Raw genomic sequence first — 12095 nt, 5'->3', positions numbered from 1 at the left:
ACCTCACAAGTGGTAATATTTTTATGCCAATCCCATGGTAACAAGAACAGGTAATAAAGGAGACTTTCTCTGATTATAAATGAAGAACAGGAGAATAATCAGCAGTCATCAAACCAGGAAGCTTTTTGTAACACTTCAGTAAAAACATAACTTTTCCCCTTACTGACAATGAATGACATTTTCTGTACCCGTGGCTTTGCTTATTTCTTCTAATGGTCTATCAAGAAAAACATAAATTATTAAGCAATCAACTGGTCACTATTTATTTTTATGATTCCTGTGTGAACACAGGAATACATTCTGCTCTAGCTGACTTCTCTTTTTAATGGAAATGTAATGTTCACACTCTAGTAGAAAAAATGGCAATTAGATTCACATTCACAGACAAATTCAATAGGCTCTATGAAGTGGCAACCAAATATATTTTTATAGCTTTCTTTTTATCTAGATGGCACGCATTTTTGAAAGCAGTTTTCACACATTTTCATGAAACACACACGCTGCACTGCTGTGCACACTATCAGTCGCAAACAGCAGACAACCGACTTGAGGGAGGAAATGCAACTTCTTTGTAGCAAGGGCCTAAAAAAAAATAGAAATGTAATTCCAGGTTCCAGTTCTCAGGCTTTCTATGATAAGACTTTGACATGAAGATATTTCTAGCATTTTAGGAGATGATAACTGTGTGGGAATATATTGTATTTCAATCTATCTCTGCCTCGTGGAAGAACTATTATCTAAACCATTTCAGACAGCTGGGAATCTATCTTATTTCTATCTTAAATTCTAGGGAAGGTTATCCTTCCCTTTTGACTAATGACTCAGAATCCTTTCAGTCAGGTTAGTGGACATTTGTGTTGCCTTGGCAGCTTAGGATCCAAATCCCCTTCCTCTTTAAGTGCCTATCCCCACGGTGTGGGTCCTGCTTAGGGGCAGAACTCACGTCTTCTGAAGGGAAGGAGGAAGATCCTCTCTCTCTTCCCTGGTAGCTGGAGCACAGGCTGAGAACTAGGCTCAGCTGAAAGGACTTCACATGTGTGTTTAAATCTGAATCAAGGGACATGCAGGGAAGTTTATCAATGGCAGTAGACACTCACAGTGTAGTGTTGAGTGTGACCACAGTGCCAGGGGAGCCCTGAAGATGAATTAATCAAATGGATACTGGCACCCTGTGATTTCAGCAACCCTGTCCTCCAATCTTGATCTACAGGCTTTCTGCCAACTTCCTGAGAGATCTAGTATCCTTCCAAAACTTTCTTTTCTGTTTCACCTTAGTCAAAGTTAGTTTTTTATGTTTGGACTCTGACAGATAAATTCAATCTAAATTTCTAGTGTTAAAGAAGGCCATAGTTAACTCATTGGAAATAACTGGTTAAAAAATTTAATTCTCTTCAGACATTTATTGATTGCTTGCTTCAATCCAGGCAACTGACGGGCAAAATGGGGAAATGATAAAAAGGACTGGCCTTGCCTTTGCAGAAGATACACAACTTAAGGAAACTCTATTTTAATGGATAATTTTAATGCAATGAGACAAGAGTAACACCAGATGTTTGCAGTGAAGGCTGAGGCAGAACAGAGAGACTTCTCCCCATGAGTGCCTATTCTGTGTGACCGTTTTATCTAACTGAAGAGGGCAAAATTAGGACTCAGGAATAGTAAGTGCCATGGGCCAAAATTATTAACTAATAATGGTGATTTTCCTATGAACTATTTTACCCTGAGATACATTTTTCTGTTATGCCACTGTGCGCTACTGGCTTACTCAACTTAGAGCTCTTCCATCTTGAAAAGAAAAAAAAAGAAATCCTCAGTGCCTAGTATCCTCCCTTAACCATATGTGTTGTTATAGTTAGTGTTCCCTGTCTTTACCTTTCTCACAAGCAAAATTTCTCATCTGTAAAAACAAGAATGAGGTATTGTGTGCAAAGAGCTTAGTAAACAGTAGGCAGAGAGAAGGAATTCAACAGTTAGTCACTGTTTTCCCTACCAGCACCACTGCTTTGCAACCATGTTGTTAAGAACAGAGAGACTTCACGTAAGGTACTCAGTAGAGTATGGTGTCTGGAACATGGGGGTCTGGTAAGCAGTGGCGGTAACTATGACCAAGACATTGCTGTCTACAACCCCGGACGCTACAGATTTTTCCCTCCTTCTTGAAATTCTTGCGTTTTCTTTCTGATCATGTTCCTCCTACTCTACTTAGTCTTCATGGAGTCTCCTCATTCTTCTAGCCTTCTAGACGTTACATTTTCTAAATTGTACCCTTACTTCATCTATTCCCTTCCCATTCTTGCTGTCTTTCTTTCCTCCATACACTGATATTACCCAAGCCCATGATTTTTCATCTGTAGGCTGATGACTATGTAGATTCATATTTCAGTCTGACTGCTAGATATCTTCTTATGAATGTTTCTTAGACATTTTGAATTGAGCATGCCTAAAAAGGAATTCATCATTTTTCCTAATTATTTTATGCTCCATCACTTGTTGAATAACATCAGCCTTCACCAATTCATCCAAAAGAGAAACCCCGAAATAAACTTGGACTCCTTCCCTCACTGTCCTTCACCTGACCTCTATCCCATCCTCCTCTCTCTTTAATCAGTTGCAAGGGATATCTTTGGAATCACTCCTCTCCTCTTCATCTCTTTCGCCACTATGATACCAAAAAAACTGTCATCTCTCACCAGGAGTATTGCCTAGCTGCCTGTCTGATTTATCTGTCTCCAATCTGGCTTTCTTCTCATCTGTACTTTATCCTTTCCACAGAGTGAGGCTTCTAAAATGTACATCTAAGCATAGCACACACCTGCTTAAAATCCTTCGGAGGCTCACTGGAGCCCTTAAAATAAAATCACCTTTTCTGTGTCATCTCTTGCCTTTCTCTCTCTGCCTCCTTCCCAGCCTCAACATTCTGGCCACACAGAATTACTGGAGTGGCACGGAGTGGTTGAGCAGGCAAATTATCATATTCAAAGCCTAGCCTAGCTTCTTATTATATTTGGATAATACTAAGGCATGTTATTTAGCCTCTGTTTTACTCAACTCTCAAATAGAAATAAGAATGGTACCTGCTGCACAGGGTTTAGATGAGAATTCAGTTAAATAATGTATGCAAGACACTTAGCACAGAACCCTGCATAAAAATAATGGCAGAAAAAAAAGTGTCTATTTATCATTACTTGTAGATCCCTGGATGTGCACTGCTCTCCCATGCTCCTGGGCCATTGCCCTTGGCATTATCTGCCTAGAATATATATGTTTCTTAATCATGTGGCCCATCACTTAGTTGGCTTTTTAAGAATCAGCTCAGACATCTTTTCCTCTGCAGAAAAGCCTCCTCCCTGCTCCATCCCCACCAATCCCCTGGGCTGGAATGGTTTCTCCTCTTCCTTGTTTCCATAGCACTCTCTGCATACCCCTTTCACGTCCCTTATCACATTTTAAAAAATGATTTTTTAGTATCTTCTCTGCCTGCCTGTCTGAACTCTGAGATGCTTCAGAGTGGGAACTCTATTTTTCGTCTGTATCTTGTGCCTGGTATATTGCTACACACATGGTAGGCACTCAATAAATGTGGAATGAATGAACAAAGGAAGGAAAGGTGAAATAAATCTTATACTGAACATAGGCATCACAGTAAGAAATAGAATGATGTTAGCTTCTTCCTTGTCATAACGTCCAGTGACATGAATTGATGATTAAAAAGATACAGAGACAAAGCAGAGAGGCCTCAAAATCTGGTGAAAGATTTATAAGCATCAGCTTCTAGAGGTGGGCAGAGCTGAGAGCTGGGTCACCAAGTCGCAGATTAAGGATGTACTTAGGGAAACAAAGTGCAGGAACCCCTGCCTCCCCCAAAAAGAAAGGTTAGACTTTGATGAATTAAGCTACCATTTCACAGTCAGAAAATGCAGAAAACAGCTATTGTAATTTTGCATCTACTTTTTTTTTTTTAATTAAGGATTGTAGGGAGATGTAGGGAGATGGAAGAGAGAATCTGGCAGCTCTGTATAGAGGCCCTAATGGTTTTGCCCAGGTCGTAACAAAAAGGCCTAATTTATTTCAGACTTGGCCTATTCACACTGATGTGGACATTTAGGAATCTCACAGTAAAATTCCTAAGGATGTGTTACTAAACCCTGGGGAATCATTAGGAGGAAATGCAGTAGGGGCAGGATTGGGGACCCACATCCAGCTTTGCCATGCCAGCCACTGAGCCATGGGCAAGTCACTTAACCTGTCCAAGCCCTAATTTTATTTCTAAAGACTAGATAAAACTTCATAAGACTTTGTGGGATTCATGAGAATGGGTGAAGATTTCACTGTGAATACCCTATGGGCAGCCCCTGTCTGTTTTGTTCATTGTGTCCCAGCTCTCAGTGAATACTGGTTGAATAAATCAGCAATCCATGCACAGTAGGATCATCATTATGTGTACAGTATCATGAACTTTATTAACCTCAAAGAGACGTAAAGAGAGGGAGGTGCATGAAACTGTGAATGCCATAATGTGCCCACTCTTCACCTTGGCAAGCGTTGTGGTAGTCATGACTTTCTTCATATGCCTGCAATTATCGAGAGGGTAAAACCACCCAGTTTCACCCTGGTTTCCATTTTCTGCTCTTGGTTGCTCCTTTATATATACAAAGGGGCTTCTGTAATGCGTTTGATATTTCCCTTAAAAAGTACAAATTAGCTTCTAATTAGGGAAATACATATAAAACAGATGGACCACTTAACAATTTCTCTAAACAGAACCCCTGAAAGCTAAAATACGTTACTTAGCTTGTGAGTGAGCCAAGGTTATTTGAAAAAAATTTAAAGTGATTTTTAAACTAGATTTATTAAGCTGCTTTTCACTCCACAAGTTGGAAATCATATTCTTCTATTCATGCAGCTATTCTTCAGAATAGCTGACGTAGTAGACATTTTAGAACCAACAACATAAACCTGTTATAATATTTTTTAAGAACAAAACTAGTCCTTTTGGATCATAGTTGACCCTTGAGGTGAGTAGATTCAATCCTTTGTAGGTACTATATAAAATACAGAATTTTATTTACATCTTTGCAACTGTTTTCCAAGAATTTATTTTACAAAAGCAATTTACAGACTGAATTACACTTGGCAAAATTCTCAGAGCTTAACAACAGCAGTGACTTCCTCCTTCCAATTTCCTTCCCAGCTTCAAATTTGTCTGTTGGGAAAAAAAAAAAAAAAGAAAGGAGAAAGTTTTGGCTTAAAAGGATTAACACTTTAAAAATTAACAATACCAATCATTTCAAAAATAAAAGAAAACTTCTAAGTAATCATGAAGTTCTGCCCTACTAGCCTTAATTGATACTTAATGTCTAAGAAGTTGGACTTTTAAAATTCTGTTAAGTGAACTGCCCATCTTCCAGTTGGCAAACTTGCTTTAGGTTTAAAAGGATTCCCTAACGTCACTGGATTCTCTTTGATTGTTGCTACTAGAAGACATTGTATTAATCAGCTCAGGCTGCCATAACAAAATACCACAGACTAGGGGACGGAAACAACAGAAATTAACTCTCTCACAGTTCTGGAGGCTGGGAAGTCCTAGATCAAGGTGTCAGCTGATTTGGTTCCTGGCAGGGGCCCTCTTCCTCTCCTGTAAACAGTTACCTTCTTGCTATACCTTTACATGACCTTTTCTATATGTGTGTGTGGAGAGAGAGCTTTTGTGTCTCTTCCTTTTCTTGTTAGGATATCAGCCTTATTGGATTAAACCTCCACCCTTGCAACCTCATTTTAACAAATGAATTTGGGTGGTGGGGTGGCGAAAAATCCAGTCCATAACAGTCATCATTATAATGTGAAATTCTGAGAAAGAGAGAATTAGGTCTTACACAGGCTCTTTTACTTCTGAACTGTGTGTCCTTAGGTCAATCATTTATCCTATCTGTGCCTCATTTCTTAATCTGTAAAAATGGTGATAAAGCACTTACTTCATGGACAGTTGTGAGGATTAAATGAAATATCTCACTTCTGGCTCAAAATGATTGCTCAGTAAAGTTCATTATCATTAATTTATGTAATAAGCAATTTTATAAATCTCTTTGTAATGCCTTGTGAATATGAGCAAGAGAACAGGACACACTTTGATGAACACTTTCATCTTTTTATTTTTAAAGAAGAGTAAGAATCACCTTTGATTTCCTTCAACTCTCACAAATCTGGTCATCCACAAGGTCTTGTGAATTTGAACACATAAATAGTTCTGAAATACACAGCCATCTACCTGCCTGAATTTCTGCCCTACTTCACCTCTCTGAGTGTCTCAACTCCAGAGTTATAGCCTCCTCCTGAAATACCTGACCTCTCATAGTTCCTTTCCCTATTAATGTCACAGTCAGAGAACAATCTTGAACATACTATCTCATTTTTTACTCTGTTCATAAATGTTCAGTGGCCACCACTGACCTTGAGACTGAGTCCAAATATCCATTGTGTTGCTCTCAAGACTGTGCAAAATCTGGTTGCCTCTCTCCCCATGAGCCCGCTTTCCAGACACAGGCTCATGCATGCCTATGCACACACATGTACACATATACTTACCTTCACATGCACACATGCACACACACACAAGACTTTGGGAAGAAAGATCACCAAAATACAAAACATTAGTGGCCATTTTATCTGGATGAAAGTGTTTAAAGTGACTTTTGACCTTCTTTCTAAATATTTTTCATGTTTAAAAATTACAACAAATGATTGCATACATTTTATAATCAGAAATATTGCAGTTATTTATATTTTTAAGCATTTCACCTTAAGAGAGATGTTCATATTATGATACCATAGCACTTGTCATAAATAAGAAGAGAATAATTTTCATTTTGGGTCTGCTTTCCTCTAATAGATCCATTGTGACTCTAACCTCAAAAGATTTGGTATGTATATCAACACCCTATAACATTACTTATGATTTTATTATCACACACGAATTAATTTCATTCGCTCTGAAGCAGCAAGGCTGAAGGATGGATACATCAAAAATGCATTATTCAAGGATTTCTATAGATGTGTCCCCATAATACCTTTCTAGCCATTTGTTTGGACTGTGTTCCAAACTGGGCACCAGTAGATTTGTTTCACTCCAATCCCATCTTTTCCCTTCCCCACACCTTTGCTCATGCCATCTTCTCTCCAGTATATCCAACTCTCTGCTCTCCCCTACCCCATATCTGCACTTGGGGAACTTGACATCTTCCTCCAAGTCCCAGCTCACATGTCACCTCTTCTGCAACACCTCTCCTCCCCAAATTAATAAACCCATTTTGCAATTTACTATGATTCTAAAAATTCAGATTTCTTTTATAACATCTTGATAGAATTCATAATATTAAATATTGTCAAGAATCCCAAAGAAAAAAAATTAATTTGCTTACATAAAGCATGAATAACTAGATTTGCAGTTCTAAATGAACAAATTTATCATTTTATGTGACAGGAACAAATCATGCTTGAAAATAATACTCAGTTGCAAAATGACACAGTGATGCAGTACAAATATATTCTAAAGCACTGAAGGTGAATAAACGAAATGACATGGTGGTTTTGAAGACTCTTACACTCTGAAGCTGGCTCTTGCTTCATAATGCAATTAGTTCCAAAGCACAGAGACCATAGTAAACTCCATTGTACTTCTTCCAGGGGTAGGACCACTTCCACCCAATGCAAACTGAGAGGAAGTGAGAAGTAGTTTAGAGGGGCTGGAGTTAAGAACCAGATCTGCCCACTGGGAGTGGAGGCCAGCAGATAGAACCTGTGATCCAGGGAGGAGGCAGCAGCTATATCCAAAGAGACTAATATGAGGCAGGGTTTGGGTGGGAGAGCAGTGGTTTCCAACACACCGGTTCACTAAAGCCCTGGGGAATCTAGGAAGAGGCAATATTCTAAGTCCCAACCAAATAGCATCCATCAAAGAACTCTTACAGTAGTGATAAAATGATATTTTTTATTTCTGAAATGGAGCCAGGGTCTTTTAGAATCACATGTCCTTCTCAGAACTCATTTAACGTTCTCCCACTATGAGGTAGGTATTATTGTTATCCCCATTTCATTCACAAGAAAATTGAGCCTCAGAAATTTAAATGATCCCAAGATCATACAGTTTGCAAGAGGCTTGATGCTAGTTAGATGACCTTGTAGCCACAGTGCTCCTGCCATCTCTGCTGGATTTACATAGGCCACTGTTTTGTCCAAGCTTCCAAGCATGATGCCAGAAGCAAGTGTATTAGGAGTGGCTCTAGAGACCTTTGCCAGGACATAACAATCAGGAGAGTGGGAGAGTCCCCTGTATTGACAAAATCTCCTGCATCCCGCTTCTCATTCACACCTCCCAGTTCAGTCTGCACCTTCCAAATTACTCTGAGGCACACTCACATTCTTTCTGCTGGAACTTGTACACCCTCCCCAGTCAGCTCTACTGAGATTAGACCACTATACTGCCTCAGCAGCCAGGCATTGGTCATGTGGGGCCTGGGGATGGGGAGAAGAGTAAGTTCCCATCAGGATGTAGATTTGGGCTGACAGTAGCCAGGACCCAAAGCAGCTGGGGAACTGGCACACAGCCTGGTAAAGGGAACTGGATAGACCATCACAGGCATGGGGCAGAGTACTTTTCCTAAATCTGGTACTGCACCTGAATTTTCATACTGAGTCCAAGATTCAATAAACTGTCTAGAGAAACCTGGATGCTACCTCTCTCTTTCCATACAGCAGAGCCCTGCCATACTGGGGCCTGATGTGAAGCCTGAAGTCCTGTCTTTAAGGAAGTCAGGTAATGTAGTAGGTAAGACTACTTTGAGGGAATTAGAAAAAATTATTCTAAATTTCATAAAGAACCAAAACAAACAAACAAACAAAAAGGCTGACTAGCCAATGCAATCCTAAGAAAAAAGAATAAAGCCAGAGGGATCACATCACTCAACTTCAAACTATTCCAGGTTATAGTAAACAAAATAGTGGTACAGAAATAGACACATAGACCAATGGAACAGAATAGAGACCGTTGAAATAAAGCCACACACTACAACCAACAGATCTTTGACAGAGTCAACAAAAATAAACAATGGGGAAAGGATACCCTATTCAGTAAATAGTGCTGGGGAAACCGGCTCCCCATATGCAGGAAAAAAAATGAAACTGGACTCTTACCTCTCACCATCTACAAAAATCAACTCAAGACTGGGCACAGTGGCTCACACCTGTAATCCCAGCACTTTGGAAGGCTGAGGCAGGTGGATCTCTCGAGCTCAGGAATTCAAGACCTGCCTGGGCAATATGGTCAGGTTCTGTCTCTACTAAAAATACAAAACAAACAAAACATCTAGGCATGGTGAGGCACACCTGTGGTCCGAGCTACTCAGGAGACTGAGGTGGGAGGATCACTTGAGCCTGAGGGACAGAAGTTGCAGTGAGCCGTGATGGCACCACTGCATTCCAGCCTGATTGACAGATCAAGACCCTGTCTCAAAAAAATAAAATAAAATAAAATAAACTCAAGATGAATTAAGGACTTAAGGCTTAGGTTTAAACCTTGAGGTTTAAGCCCTCAAACTAAAAATTCTAGAAGAAAACCTAGGAAATACTCTTGTAGACATAGGCCTACACAAAGAATTTATGACTGAGTCTTCAAAAGCAAATGCAACAAAAATGAAAATTGACAAGCGGGACTTAATTAAGCTAAAGAGCTTCTGCACAGCAAAAGAAATTATCAAGAGGGCCAGGCGCAGTGGCTCACGCCTGTAATCCCAGGACTTTGGGAGGCTGAGGCGGGTGGATCACGAGGTCAGGAGGTCAAGACCATCCTGGCTAACATGGTGAAATCCCATCTCTACTACAAATACAAAAAAAGCAGCTGGGTGTGGTCGCAGGTGCCTGTAATCCCAGCTACTTGGGAGGTTGAGGCAGGAGAATGGTGTGAACCTGGGAGGTGGAGCTTGCAGTGAGCTGAGATCATGCCATTGCACTCCAGCCTAGGTGACAGAGTGAGACTCTGCCTCAAAAAAAAAGAAAAAGATATTATCAAGAGTAAACAGACAACAGACATACAGAATGGAGAAATATGCATGTGACAGAAGTCTAATATGCAGCATCTATTAGGGACTTAAACAAATTTATAAAATAAACAAACAAACCACCCCATTAAGAAGCAGGCAAAGGGCAAGAACAGACACTTTTCAAAAGAAGACATACAAGTGGATAACCAGCATATGAAAAAATGCTCATTATCACTAATAATGAGAGAGAGATGCAAATCAAAATCACAATGAGATACCATCTCACACCAGTCAGAATGGCTATTACTAAAAAGTTTAAAAATAACATGTGTTGACACAGTTGTGGAGAAAAAGGAAGCTTATACATAACTGATGGGAATGTAAACTAATTCAGCCACTGTGGAAAGCAGTTTGGATATTTTTCAAAGAACTAAACATAGAATTACCTTTTGACCCAGCAATTCCATTACTGGGTATATGCCCAAAGGAAAATAAACCACTTTACCCCAAAGACACATGCACTTATATATTCATCACTGCACTACTCACAATAACAAAGACTTGAATCAACTGAGATGTCCATCAATGGCAGACTGAACTAAAATAATGTGATATATATACACCATGGAGTACTACACAGTCATAAAAAAGAAATGAAATCATGTGTTTTGCAGCAACATGAATGCTGCTAGAGACTATTATCCTAAGCAAATTAATAGAAACATAAAACCATATACTATGTGTTCTCATTTATAAGTAGGGGCTAAATGCTAGGTCCTCATGGACACAAAAATAGGGCCAATAAACACTGGGGATTCTAAAAGAAGAGACAGAGTTGAAAAACTACCTATTGGGTACCATGTTTACTACTTGGGCAATGGAATCATTAGAAACCTAAACCTCAGCATAACACAATAAACCCATATAACACACCTGCACATGTACCCCCTGAATCTTTAAATTAACTAATGAAATAAATAAATAAATAAATAAATAAATAAATAAATTCTAAAAGAATGCTCTTAGGCAGTTTAGGCAGGGATCTGTTGCGGGAAGTCAGGGACCCCAAACGGAGGGACCAGCTGGAGCCGCAGCAGAGGAACATAAATTGTGAAGATTTCAGTTTAATATGGACATTTATCAGTTCCCTAATAGTACTTTTATAATTTCTTATGCCCGTCTTACTTTAATCTCTTAATCCTGTTAATCTTCATAAGCTGAGAATGTACATCACCTCAAGACCACTGTGATAATTGTGTTAACTCTACAAATTGATTGTAAAACATGTGTGTTTGAACAATATGAATTCAGTGCACCTTGAAAAAGAATAGAATAATAGAGATTTTTAAGGAACAAGGGCAGACAACCATAAGGTCGGACTGCCTGCGGGTTCAGGCAAAAAGAGCCATATTTTTCTTCTTGCAGAGAGCCTATAAATGGATGTGCAAGTAGGGAAGACATCACTAAATTCTTTTCCTAGCAAGGAATATTAATATTAATACCCTGGGAAAGGAATGCATTCCTGTGTGGAGGTCTATAAATGGCCGCTCTGGAAATGTCTGTCTTATGTGGTTGAGATAAGAACTGAGATACGCCCCAGTCTCATGCAGAACCCTCAGGCTTCTAGAGTGGGGAAAATCTCCACCCTGGTAAATTTGTGGTCAGACTGGTTCTCTGCTTTGAACCCTGTTTTCTGTTATTTAAGATGTTTATGAAGACAATACATGTACCACTGAACATAGACCCTTATCAGTAGTTCTGCTTTTGCCCTTTGCCCTTCGAAGCATGTGATCTTTGTACCTACTCTCCATTCTTACACCCCCTACCCTTTTGAAACCCTTAATAAAAAACTTGCTAGTTTGAGGCTCAGGTGGGCATCATGGTCCTACTGATATGTGATGTCACCTCCAGTGGCCCAGCTATAAAATTCCTCTCTTTGTACTCTTTCTCTATATTTCTCAGCTGGCTGACACTTATGGAAAATGGAAAGAATTTACATTGAAATAGTTGATCCCGATAGGGATCAAAAGTTTTGGAGAAGTGAGAGTACTAAATTTATTATGT

Source organism: Papio anubis, chromosome 8 (genome assembly GCF_008728515.1).
Source record: "Papio anubis isolate 15944 chromosome 8, Panubis1.0, whole genome shotgun sequence".
Taxonomy (NCBI): Eukaryota; Metazoa; Chordata; class Mammalia; order Primates; family Cercopithecidae; genus Papio; species Papio anubis.
This window is presented reverse-complemented; position numbering follows the sequence as displayed.